At 39.6% G+C, this 12917-nt stretch overlaps 1 non-coding gene across 1 annotated transcript; it reads right to left on the bottom strand.

The window, feature by feature from the left end:
* Nucleotides 1-4974: 4974 nt before the first annotated feature.
* Nucleotides 4975-5046, bottom strand: TRNAC-GCA (transfer RNA cysteine (anticodon GCA)). The gene has a single exon. It is a non-coding gene; the product is annotated as a tRNA-Cys (tRNA).
* Nucleotides 5047-12917: the final 7871 nt, after the last annotated feature.

Here is a 12917-nt window from a genome sequence, read left to right as displayed (position 1 = left end):
TAACCACGATGGTGTGATCACTCATCTAGAGCCAGACATCCTGGAATGGGAAGTCAAGTGGGCCTTAGGAAGCATCACTACAAACAAAGCTAGTGGAGGTGATGGAATTCCAGTTGAGCTCTTTCAAATCCTGAAAGATGATGCTGTGAAAGTGCTGCACTCAATATGTCAGCAAATTTGGAAAACTCAGCAGTGGCCACAAGACTGGAAAAGGTCAGTTTTCATTCCAACCCCAAAGAAAGGAAATGCCAAAGAATGATCAAACTACCACACAATTGCGCTCATCTCACATGCTAGTAAAGTAATGCTCAAAATCCTCCAAGCCAGGCTTCAGCAATATGTGAACCGTGAACTTCCTGATGTTCAAGCTGGTTTTAAAAAAGGCAGAGGAACGAGAGATCAAATTGCCAACATCTGCTGGATCATCAAAAAAGCAAGAGAGTTCCAGAAAAACATCTCTTTCTGCTTTATTGACTATGCCAAAGCCTTTGACTGTGTGGCCTCCCTGTCTATCACCAACTCCCGGAGTCCACAAAACCTATGTCCATCGAGTCGGTGATGCCATCCAACCATCTCATCCTCTGTCATCCCCTTCTCCTCCTGCCCTCAATCTTTCCCAGCATCAGAGTCTTTTCCAATGAGTCAGCTTTCCGCATCAGGTGGCCAAAGTATTGGAGTTTCAGCTAAAACATCAGTCCTTCCAATGAACACCCAGGACTGAACTCCTTTAGGATGGACTGGTTGGATCTCCTTGCAGTCCAAGGGACTCTCAAGAGTCTTCTCCAACACCACAGTTCAAAAGCATCAGTTCTTCGGCACTCAGCTTTCTTTATAGTCCAACTCTCACATTCATACATGACTACTGGAAAAACCATAGCCTTGACTAGACGGACCTTTGTTGGCAAAGTAATGTCTCTGCTTTTGAATATGCTATCTAGGTTGGTCATAACTTTCCTTCCAAGGAGTAAGCGTCTTTTAATCTCATGGCTGCAATCACCATCTGCAGGGATTTTGGAGCCCCCCAAAATAAAGACTGACACTGTTTCCACTGTTTCCCCATCTATTTGCCATGAAGTGATGGGACCAGATGCCATGATCTTCGTTTTCTGAATGTTGAGCTCTAAGCCAACTTTTTCACTCTCCTCTTTCACTTTCATCAAGAGGCTTTTTAGTTCCTCTTCACTTTCTGCCATAAGGGTGGTGTCATCTGCATATCTGAGGTTATTGATATTTCTCCCGGCAATCTTGATTCCAGCTTGTGCTTCTTCCAGCCCAGCGTTTCTCATGATGTACTCTGCATATAAGTTAAATAAGCAGGGTCACAATATACAGCCTTGACATACTCCTTTTCCTATTGGAACCAGTCTGTTGGTCCATGTCCAGTTCTAACTGTTGCTTCCTGACCTGCATATAGGTTTCTCAAGAGGCAGGTCAGGTGGTCTGGTATTCCCATCTCTCTCAGAATTTTCCAGAGTTTGTTGTAATCCACGCAGTCAAAGGCTTTGGCATAGCCAATAAAGCAGAAAGAGATGTTTTTCTGGAACTCTCTTGCTTTTTTGATGATCCAGTGGATGTTGGCAATTTGATCTCTGGTTTCTCTGCCTTTTCTAAAACCAGCTTGAACATCAGGAAGTTCACGGTTCACATATTGCTGAAGCCTGGCTTGGAGAATTTTGAGCATTACTTTACTAGCATGTGAGATGAGTGCAATTGTGTGAGAATTCTTTGGCATTTCCTTTCTTTGGGATTGGAATGAAAACTGACCTTTTCCAGTCTTGTGGCCACTGCTGAGTTTTCCAAACTTGCTGGCATATTGAGTGCAGCACTTTCACAGCATCATCTTTTAGGATTTGAAAGAGCTCAACTGGAATTCCATCACCTCCACTAGCTTTGTTTGTAGTGATGCTTCCTAAGGCCCACTTGACTTCCCATTCCAGGATGTCTGGCTCTAGGTGAGTGATCACACCATCGTGATTATCTTGGTCGTGAAGCTCTTTTTTGTAAAGTTCTTCTCTGTATTCTCGCCACTTCTTAATATCTTCTGCTTCTGTTAAGTCCATACCATTTCTGCCCTTTATTCAGCCCATCTTTGCATGAAATGTTCCCTTGGTATCCCTAGTTTTCTTGAAGAGATCTCTAGTCTTTCCCATTCTATTGTTTTCCTCTATTTCTTTGCATTGATTGCTGAAGAAGGCTTTCTTATCTCTCCTTGCTATTCTTTGGAACTCTGCATTCAATGGGAATATCTTTCCTTTTCTCCTTTGCTTTTCGCATCTCTTCTTTTCAAAGCTATTTGTAAGGCTTCCTCAGACAGCCATTTTGCCTTTTTGCATTTTTTGGGGGGACGGTCTTGATTGATCCCTGTCTCCTGTACAATGTCACGAACCTCCATCCATTTGCTTCTGTAAATAAAGCTGAAATAAACATTTCTTATACACATATCTTTGTGTATGAACTTGGCTTATTCCATAGACTGAACTTAAAGAAGGCAAATAGAAAGATTGTTTTGTTTAAAAAAAAGAAAATTCACCTCAGGATACAATTCTAGGTTGACAAATATTTTGTTTTCCCACTTTAAAGGTATAATCCACTATCTTCTGGCTTTATTTTTGATGTTGATGAATCTGTTGTCAGTACAATTGCTTTTAATTTTTTTAGTAATCCTTTTTTTTCTTTCTTGCTAATTGCTTTTAAGATTTTCCTCTTTGGTGTTCTGCAGTTTAAACTATGATACATCTAAGAATGTATGTTCTTATTAACGCTCTCAGAGCTCATTGAAATTCTTCCATCTAAAAATGTATGTCAATAATTTTAGAAAATTCTCCACCATTATGTCTTTGAGTATTATTTTCCCCCCATTCTTTCTGTTCTCTCCTTCCTGATATTCATTTAAATATATGTTGAATCTCTATGTCTCTTATCCTTTCATATTTTCTGTCTCTATGTCTCTGAGTGCTGAATTCTGTGCAGTTTTTTCAGATTTTCCTTTCAGTTCATGCTTGTCTTATCTTCAGGTCTGAGTTTATAATTTCAGTGATCATATTTTTCTTTTCTAAAAGTGTTCTTTGTACCTTTTAAGAAAATCCGTTTGATTATTTTTTATGCAGTCTTATTCCTTGCTGACATTTGTAATTCCATCTCATTTCTTTTGACAATTTAACCAACTGGTAATTTCCCATTGCTGTTGGAGAGGTGATTGGATGACTATGAAATAAAGTTGGAAAGAAATTTGTCAGTGCATCTCTTTTGATGCCATTTCAGACCTACTGAATACATTGATGAAATTAAACTCAAAACAACTTTTTAAACATACCAGTTTGATAGTTTGTTCTTGGCACAACTAATATTGAAATTCAGAGGGTCCAGTTCTGCTGGTTTTTGTCTCTGCTAGTTAGTGGCTTATTTCTTCAAGTGTTTTCTAATTTTATATTGACTTCTGCTTGGAGGAAGTTTATCTGTGGATATCCTGAGGTGTCTGACTTGAGGGGCAAATTCTTCCAGAGAGAATTTCCATTATCTTCTATCAAGCACCTCAGTCTCTTAAGAACCCAAGACAACTTTAAATTAAGTCCCTTGGACTTCATAGGTGATATAAATTTGAATTCTAACCATTTACAAAGGCAGGCTTATCATTTTTTAAGGGAGATATTTTTCTCCACTTAGAAAGGAAATTGAGACAGATAAGACTTGTTTTCTCCCTTTGCTGCTAACAGACTCATTTTCTGGACTATCATTTAACTTGGCTGCTGTCCTTTAGAGGGTTCTGATTTCATGTGAAGTTGTAGTTCCAACACATTCCTTTTGTGGACCCAGAACTCTGTGTCCTGTGGGTATTAAAAACCAGAATTCAGAGCTTCCTTGGTAGCTCAGTGGTAAAGAATCTGCCTGCCAATGCAGAAGGCCGGTTCAGTTCCTGGGTCCAGGAAGATCCAACATGTTGCCAAGCAACTAAGGCCATATGCCACAACTACTGAAGCCCACATGCTCTAGAGCCCATGCTCCCCAACAAGAGGAACCAGTGCAAGGAGAAACCCACGCACTGCAACTAGGGAGTAGCCCCCGCTCACTGTAACTAGAGAAAAGCCCTCAGCAATGAAGATCCAGCACAGCCTAAATAAATAAAATTAAAAAAAAAAAAAAAAAAAGCAGGTAGGGGGGCGGATTTCTGGGGTGGTCCAATTGCTAAGATTCTGTGCTCCCAACGGAGGGGGCCTGGATTTGATCCCTGGTCAGGGAACTAGATCCCACATGCTGTACGTAACTAAGACTCAATGCAACCAAATAAGATAAATGAGATATATTTTTTTAAAAAAGAATGTGGAACTATATTCAATATCCTGTGATAAACCATAATGGAAAATAATATGAATAAATATATGGAGAATCCCGTGGACAAAGCCTGGCGGGTCGCAAAAAGTCGGACACTACTGAAGCGACAGAGCACAGCACAGCATAAATATATATACGGAATCACTTTGCTATACAGCAAAAATTAAACACAACCTTGTGAATCAATTATATTTCAGTAAAAATGTTTTTTAAATCCTCTCAGAGTTCTACATTCCTCTCAGTGGCAACCGCAAGTGATTTTTGGGCTTGCCTATCATTTTGGTTTATGCTTTCTGTCTCTTTTTGGCGCCCAGAGATTTTCTTACTTTCTAGGGAGTTTGTGTCTAAGATTTCTAGATGCTTTATTATAGGAAAGTTTATCAGACTATCCAGTCTTTCGTGTTATCTGAAGTAGAAAACCCAGGCTCCTTTAATCTTTACAACAACCTTACAAATTAAGCATTATTATTCTCATTTTATTATTGTGGAAATTGAGGCTCAGAACGGATATGTGACCATGTGAAGCCACTCAGTCATGTTTGACTCTTTGCGACCCTATGGACTGTAACCTACCAGGCTCCTCTGTGCATGGGATTTTGCAGGCAAGAGTACTGGAGTGGGTTGCCATTTCCTTCTGCAGGAGATCTTCCAACCCAGGGATTGAACCTGGGTCTCCTGCATTGCAGGCAGAAGCTTTACCATCTGAGCCAGCAGGGAAGCCCAGATCAGATATAGATTCTATCAAGAAGCAAAGTCTAGATTTGAACCCAGTACTGGCACCAAAGTTGATGGTTGTTTAAATACTAAGGTATATTGCCTCTGTTTTTCTGTGTACTTTCTCTTCTTTTAAAAAATGTTAATTTGTCTATCCTCAGAAAAAAATAGAACTTTAAAAGGTACTATAAACTGAAAAAAAAAAAAAGATCCCTTGCTTATAACATGTATTTATTTGTTAAACCTGATAAGTTGGGCAATCAAAGCCGTAGAGCTAGGCCTAGGTCATCCATTGTATCTGTCAAGTACCATATGGAGAGAACTGAGTGCTTTCCTCTGCATAAATGATAAATAATACCTGAGCCAGAGTATTATCATACCTTCCCTTCCCTTGATTTTGTTGTGCTTACCTTTTCCCTATGAGCCCATCGTTTTCTCCACCACGCTCTCCCCAGGCTGCTACTAGCTCTAAAGAGTAGTAATAAATAAGATTGCATCCCTGCTACATTTTTGGCAGGCAGGAAAATCTTCTTGGACACAGTAGATACAGACCTTATCTGTCTAGGTTGTTGATTAGAAAAGCATGCTGAAGGACATGTAAGCCTTAATGAAGTCTGAATAGATTACATCTACTTCTTCCCCAGGATCAGCATGACATGGCACTCCAAGCAGAAAACAGAATCAGTCTGGCACACGGGCTCACCATGAGACGATAATGCTTGCCACACACTGAGGTTTGCTTTCCTAAGTGCTGGAAAATTGATTGGTTTATAATTCGTTCTGGTATTTTCCCAAGTCTCTAAGTGTTTACAATTACCTGCCTTATACTTTTTTCCTCCATTTTAAAGCACACATGCACACACACACACACACACACGTGTGGCTGTACGTGTGCTCACACACAATCTACCCCGTCTCAGGTGATAGAGATCCTCCTGAAAGGACCAGCCCGGCTGATCAGTCTCTGGTATTGAAGTAAATGAAGGCGCCAGGACCGTGGCGATCCAGATCAGGAAACAACTGATTAATTAAATGTTAATTAAGGATATAAAAGTAATAGAATGAGGATAGCTCAGTAAAATTCAGTGAAGAAAAGAGGCTGAAATAAGGATAGCTCAGTGAGGAAATTCAGTGGAGAAAAAGAGGCTGAATAATTCAGCCAGAAGGTAAGAGAAAGAACGACATGGTGAGACCAAGTTTTGGTGAACAAGGCCCCGCACTTTATTTTCCAAAGTAGTTTTATACCTTAAGTTATGCATAGAGGATAATGGGGAAGGGTAGAGTCATGCAGCAAGCCAGGCTTTCTTCCTGCAAACTTATCATATGCAAAAGTTTAGGTGATTTGCATCATCTTCTGGCCCGGAGGCCTTTTCTCTAAAGGTGATTATTCTAAAGTCAGGCGCCAGCCTCCAAAAAGCATTAGATAAAGTTGCATTCCTACAGAGCAAAGGTGTGGTGGGCTATAACAAGAAAAAGAATTAACTCAAGGGTCCCAGGTTACAAACATTAAAGCTACTACTTACACCAATTATATTAATCAATACACTGCCAGGGACACAGCAGGTAAGGGATATGGAAACTTAGCAGCAAACATTGGCCCAACAAGTGAAAATCCCTTCACCAATACAATTTCTAATCAATCTTTTAACTGCTCAAAGGAATCTGTATTTAGACAGTTTAGAACATCTCATGCCTCTCACAGTTTGGAGGCTCTGAGCAATCACATGTGGCTGGAAAAACCTATTCAGGCAGGCTAGAGGACTTCCAAGGGAGTTTGTAGGTTGAAACACTGTCACACCCAGGAATTATTAACTGGAGCTGTAAGCTAACTCTTTTTTCAGAGAGAGGTAGTGGGGGACAGCCCCCCATAAAGTCAGAGGTGTAGGTGAAAGCACAAAGCAGAAAGTAGGCAGACTCTGGTTTTGGGGGTAGATTGCTCGAGAATTTCCAGGGAGACTCCTGAGGCTTGATCCCGCCTTTGCGTATGCCAAGCCTCCTTCCTCATGACCTTTGCCAGGGGCGGAGCTCGCTCCCCGCAAAATACACAATTTCAGATGACTATAAATGTTACGAAGTATTTAAAGCAGATGATAAACACAGAGGGAATGAATTGAGGGTAGAATGCCACTTTAGAGTTTTTTAGAGATGTTGGCTAAGAAAGACTTCAGAATCTTCTCTGTCACATTTTTTTGTTGTTGTTGGTTGTGCTGGGTCTTCACTGCTGCGTGGGTTTTTCTCTAGTTGTGGTTAGTGGGGACTACTCTTTAGTTGAGGTATGTGGGCTTCTCATTGCAGTGGCTTCTCTTTTTGTGGATCACAAGCTCTAGGGCACACGGGCTGTCCTCAATAGTTGTAGTGGACAGGCTTAGTTGCCCTGCGGCATGTGGGATCTTCCCGGACCAGGGATTGAACTCTTGTCTCCTGTATTGGCTGGCAGATTCTTTACCATTAAGCCACCAGGGAAGCCCTTTCTGCTCTCTTCTGACCTCACTAGCTGCTTTTTCTCAGTCTTCTACAAAGATTTCCCTTCATCTTTCCAACCTCCAAATATTGGAATATCCCAGGGATTATCCTTGGGTTTCTTTTTGATCTACATTCACTTCCTGATCTCATTCAGTCCCTGGACTTTTAAAAAATATTCTATATTTTACCCTAAAATAAGCAAAGTATGTATAGAACATTAACATTTGTCTAAGAAATGGGTAGGGTAGAATACAAAAATGTAAGTGCTTTCAAGAACTGTGAAGGTCTGAGACTTACCCAGCTTGCAAGCTAACAAGTTAAATTACCACAGTTTTATGTCTGGCAGAAGACACAAGATTCATGGATCTTGTAATTCCATCTATTTCTTTCACAATTATTTAATTAATTTGACTATTAACTAATATCACTCTAATTTCCTTGGGGGAGGGGATTGAATGTTGAATAAGATTGGAAAGAAGACTTTTCAATGCATTTTTGTTGATATCAGACCTATTGATTAAATTGATAAAATTAAACTTAAAATAACTTTTAAAATATATTAATTTTGTAGTTTGAATTTGATAATCTAATATCTGAAATTCAGGAGTCTCAAATATGTCCAGAATCAGTCCTCTTGTCATTACCTTCTTGCTCCATGCCCATTCTTGTTTCTTTTCAACTAGTTTTTCAGCCTCCTATTTCCATCCTCGCATACCTATCATGAGACCATCTACACCACAGCCAGATGATCCTTTTAAAGTGTGTATGATTATGTCCCTGTAAGATCAAGGCATTTCTTTGATCACAAGGGAGAAACAAAAGAGCAATAGCATTTTACTCACAAAAATAGCACTAATCAGAGTGTCAGCATTTGAGCGGGTTCTCCAAGCTTCAATTCCAAGACCTGAAAAGGATCATGTGATGCCTTCACATGCAGTGGGTTACATTATAGGAAAGGAACTCTCAGCTTTGGGAACCTGAATATTTTATAATGGGAGTAAACCAGCCAGTCCCATGCTCCCAAGGGAGACACTATTTCTAGCTTACAAAGTCATTAGTGATACAAACATCTTTAAAAAGATAGTCTGGAACAAAAGCTATCAGTGAGTTCACAAGATGTACAGAAACATGAGAATCATGCAGAATTATCTCCCAACATGTTTTTGCTTGCACTTTTTGTAAACAGAAGGATAAACAAAAACCTTTTTTTTAATTGAAATATAGTTGATTTACAATATTGTCTTGGTTTCAGGTGTACAACCAAGTGATTCAGTTACCCTTTTTTTTTTCAGATTATTTTTCATTATAGGTTATTACAATGTATTGATAGTTTCGTGTGTTGTATAGTAAATCTTTGTGGCTTATCTATTTTTTTATATAGTGGTTTGTATCTGTTAATCCCATACTCCTAATTTAGGCCTTCCCCTCCTTTCTCCTTTGGTAACCATAAAGAAAGAAAGAAAGTGAAGTCGCTCAGTCGTGTCTGAATCTTTGCGACCCCATGGACTGTAGCCTATCAGTCTCCTCCGTCCATGGGATTCTCCAGGCAAGAATACTGGAGTGGGTTGCCATTTCCTCCTCCAGGAGATCTTCCCAACCCAGGGATTGAACCCTGGTCTCCTGCATTGTAGGCAGAAGCTTTACCATTTAAGCCACCAGGGAAGTCCATAAGTTTGTTTTATTTAATGTCTGTCTGTTTCTGTTTCGTATATAGATTCATTGTATTTTTTTAGATTCCACATATAAGTGATATCATATAACATTTATTTGTCTTTCTCTGTCTGACTTACTTCACTTAGTAGAATATTCTCTAAGGCCATTCATGTTCCTGCAAATAGCAATATTTCATTCTTTATTATACTGAGTAATATTTCATTGCATATGTGCATATACACATATATATTTATATTTATACATATATCTCATATCTTCTTTATCCAATCATCTGTTGATGAGCATTTGGGTTGTTTCCATGTCTTGGCCACTGTAAATAGTGTTCCTATGAACATCAGGGTGCTTGTATCTTTTTGAATTAGTGTTTTCAACTTTTTTGGATATATGCCCAAGAGTGGGATTGCTGGATTATAGGGTAGCTCTATTTTTAGGGTTTTTTTTTTTTTTTTTTTTTTGAGAAACCTCCATATTGTTCTCCATAGTGGCTATACCAATTTACATTCCCACCAACGGTGTAGCAGGGTTCCTTTCTCTCCACTCACACTCCAGCATTTATTGTTTCTAGACTTTTTGATGATAGCCATTCTGACTGGTGTGAGGTAATACCACATTGTAGTTTTGATTTGCATTTCTCTGATAATTAGACTGTTGAGCATCTTTTCATGTGCCTGTTGGCCATCTGCATGTATTCTTTGGAGAAATGTCTAAGTCTTCTGCCCATTTTTTTGACTTAGCTGTTTGTTTTCTCAATATTGAGTTGTATGTGTTATTTGTATAGTTTGGATATTAACCCCTTGTTGATTGCATTGTTTGCAAATATTTTCTCCCAGTCTGTAGGTTGTCTTTTCATTTTTCTTTTGCTATACAAAAGCTTTAATTTTTATTAGATCCCATTTGTTTATTTTTGCTTTTTTTTTTTTTGCCTTGGGAAACTGATCTCAGAAAATATTGCTGCTGCTGCTGCTGCTAAGTCGCTTCAGTCATGTCCGACTCTGTGCGACCCCATAGGCAGCGGCCCACCAGGCTCCCCGGTCCCTGGGATTCTCCAGGCAAGAACACTGGAGTGGGTTGCCATTTCCTTCTCCCATGCTATGCTATGCTAAGTCACTTCAGTCGTGTCCGACTCTGTGCGACCCCAGTGACGGCAGCCCACCAGGCTCCCCCGTCCCTGGGATTCTCCAGGCAAAAACACTGGAGTGGGTTGCCATTTCCTTCTCCAATGCATGAAAGTGAAAAGTGAAAGTGAAGTCACTCAGTTGTGTCTGACCCTCAGCGACCCCACGGACTGCAGCCTTCCACCTCCGTCCATGGGATTTTCCAGGCAAGAGTACTGGAGTGGGGTGCCATATTGCTACAACTGATGTTTGAGAATGAAAAACATTTTTTAAAGTTACTAAGAAAGAGACAGAGGGAACAGGGTGGGAGGGAAAAGAATGGAAGCTAGATTTCTCTGAATATATCTTGTTTTGTATATTTGATTTTGAAACCATTTAACTAGAAAATGAAATAAAATTTTTAAAAAGCAATCTCTAAAAACAAAAAACTGCATGAAACAAATGAACCAAATTGTCTATCAAATAGGTAGAAAAACCACACAGAGAATAATTATTTCAAGTTACTATTTTTAAGTACAGTAATTTGTCTGTATCTCTCCAGGGATATTCTCCTAAAAGCAAAAGCAAATCCAAAAACACCTTAACTCTTTTCAGCAATTGTGTTAGTGGTAGTGTTGGTGTTAGTATTCTGAGGCTGTTTCATGTAATATGTTGATGAAATTGGGAACCAAAATTTTTAGTATGAGAGTATAGAAGATACAGATTGAATATCAAGAGGTTAAATAAAACCCTGTAGTTCTGAATTTGAATTAGAAGTGTTATGTATGAATTCATGATGTATTTTATCTTTATAGAAAAAAACAACCCATATCTATCCAAGCTCTGTCATTGAAAAGGTCTAGAAACAATGACCTTTATTGGACCCCATGACAGCTGAACTCTTCCTCTGCCAATGCGTCCCTACTCTCCTTGCCTCCCATGGGTGTTGATCCCAAGGGCGCTCCCTAATGAACAGCTTGCATTCTAATAACCAGCCACAGAAAATGCTCAGTCCTTAATATTGAATAGACCTTCCTTTTTCCAAATGTTCCCAAACAGATCCAACCAAAGACTCCCAAATGTAGGTACATATCAGTTAGAAAGCCTCCCCTTTCTTCCAAAACTCCCCTTCTTCCAAAGGGGTCTTCCAGAATTCCTTCCATAATATTTACCAATCAGAGACAGTTTCAGTATTTCCTCTTTTTATGTCTTTAATACCCTTGAACCCAGGCTGAAATGAAAGCAGTGGTAGATGGGTTCCCTTGCCCCAGGTTTATGAATGAAGAGCTTGTGTTAATCTTTTCTTGAAGTTAGTTTTGTCTTTGACACATCTCAGAGTGAGCTTCCCAGGGAAGCCAACAAGTGATAATTTATCTATTTATTTGCTTGTTGTCTGTCTTCCCCGACATTCCCTGGGAGAAGTAGGGCGTTGTGGAGTCTCCTAGTTCTCCAACCAGCTAAAACAGTGCCTCACACTAGAAGCTGCTCAATACCAATTATGCTGGATCCAAAAGTGAAATGACATTTAAACTGAGACCTGAAAGACAAAGAGATAACCAGACAAAGATCTCGTGAAAAAGCATTTGGGGTGTTGGGAACAGCAAGTAAAATTCCAGAGCTCTTTCCTTCCTGTTTTGGTCCCAGATCTTTACAACTACTATTAAGTATTTGGGAGAGTTAAAATATTTTTGTTTGTTTTTGGTGTTACTTTTGTTTCCTATTTCTTCCTCACTCCTGTTTCAGGATCACTTGATATTTATAAATATAGCTCCAGGAATATACAGACCAATGTATAACTAATCAATCTTAGATTTCTGTTCATGAGCCCATACCAAACTCAAGGTAATTTCACTCCATTATTTATACAAAACATTTGTTTGTGGGAGGATATGGTAGTTGTTATGACTTCGGGGAGTTTAGTATCTACCAGGAATCTCTTATGATTACCCCCAAGGAATAGGCCAGCATTGGAGTCCATGAGTCCATGGCCCCAAGGGCATTGGGGAGACTCCGGATCAGAATGGTCTGGGAAGAATTTTCTGCTTAAGTGTGTGACAAGCTCCTCCACTCACCCCTCCAGTCGTGCTCATTCTCTGTAGAGCCTGACCACATGTTTTGCTTTCTGCTTTAAAAAAGAAAATACTTTTTAAATGTCTTTTATTAAAGTAAAATCTGCACATGGTTAAAATATCAAATACTCTAGAAGGGTTTCTCTTACCCTTCCCGCTTATGAAGATAACTCTTTATCTTCTCAGACTTATCTCTGTATCTCTAAGTAATCTGCTTCTACCCCTCTTTACTGGAAAATTGGGTTAAAGATACTGAGCATGGCCCTGCCCATCAGAACAAGACCCAGTTTCCCCTTCAGTCAGTCTCTCCCATCAGGAAGTTTCCATAAGCCTCTTATCCTTCTCCATCAGAGGACAGACAGACTGAAAACCACAATCACATAAAATTAACCAATCTTATCACATGGACCACAGCCTTGTCTAACTCAAAGAAACTATGAGCAGCCACCCAAAACAGATGAGTCATGGTGGAGAGTTCTGATAACGTGGTCCACTGGAGAAGGGAATGACAAACCACTTCAGTATTCTTGCCTTGAGAACCCCATGAACAGTATGAAAAGGCAAAAAGATAGGA

The sequence above is a fragment of the Bos mutus genome, chromosome X (genome assembly GCF_027580195.1).
Source record: "Bos mutus isolate GX-2022 chromosome X, NWIPB_WYAK_1.1, whole genome shotgun sequence".
Taxonomy (NCBI): Eukaryota; Metazoa; Chordata; class Mammalia; order Artiodactyla; family Bovidae; genus Bos; species Bos mutus.
Note: the sequence above shows the minus strand (reverse complement) of the source record. Positions and strands in the feature narration are given on the sequence as shown.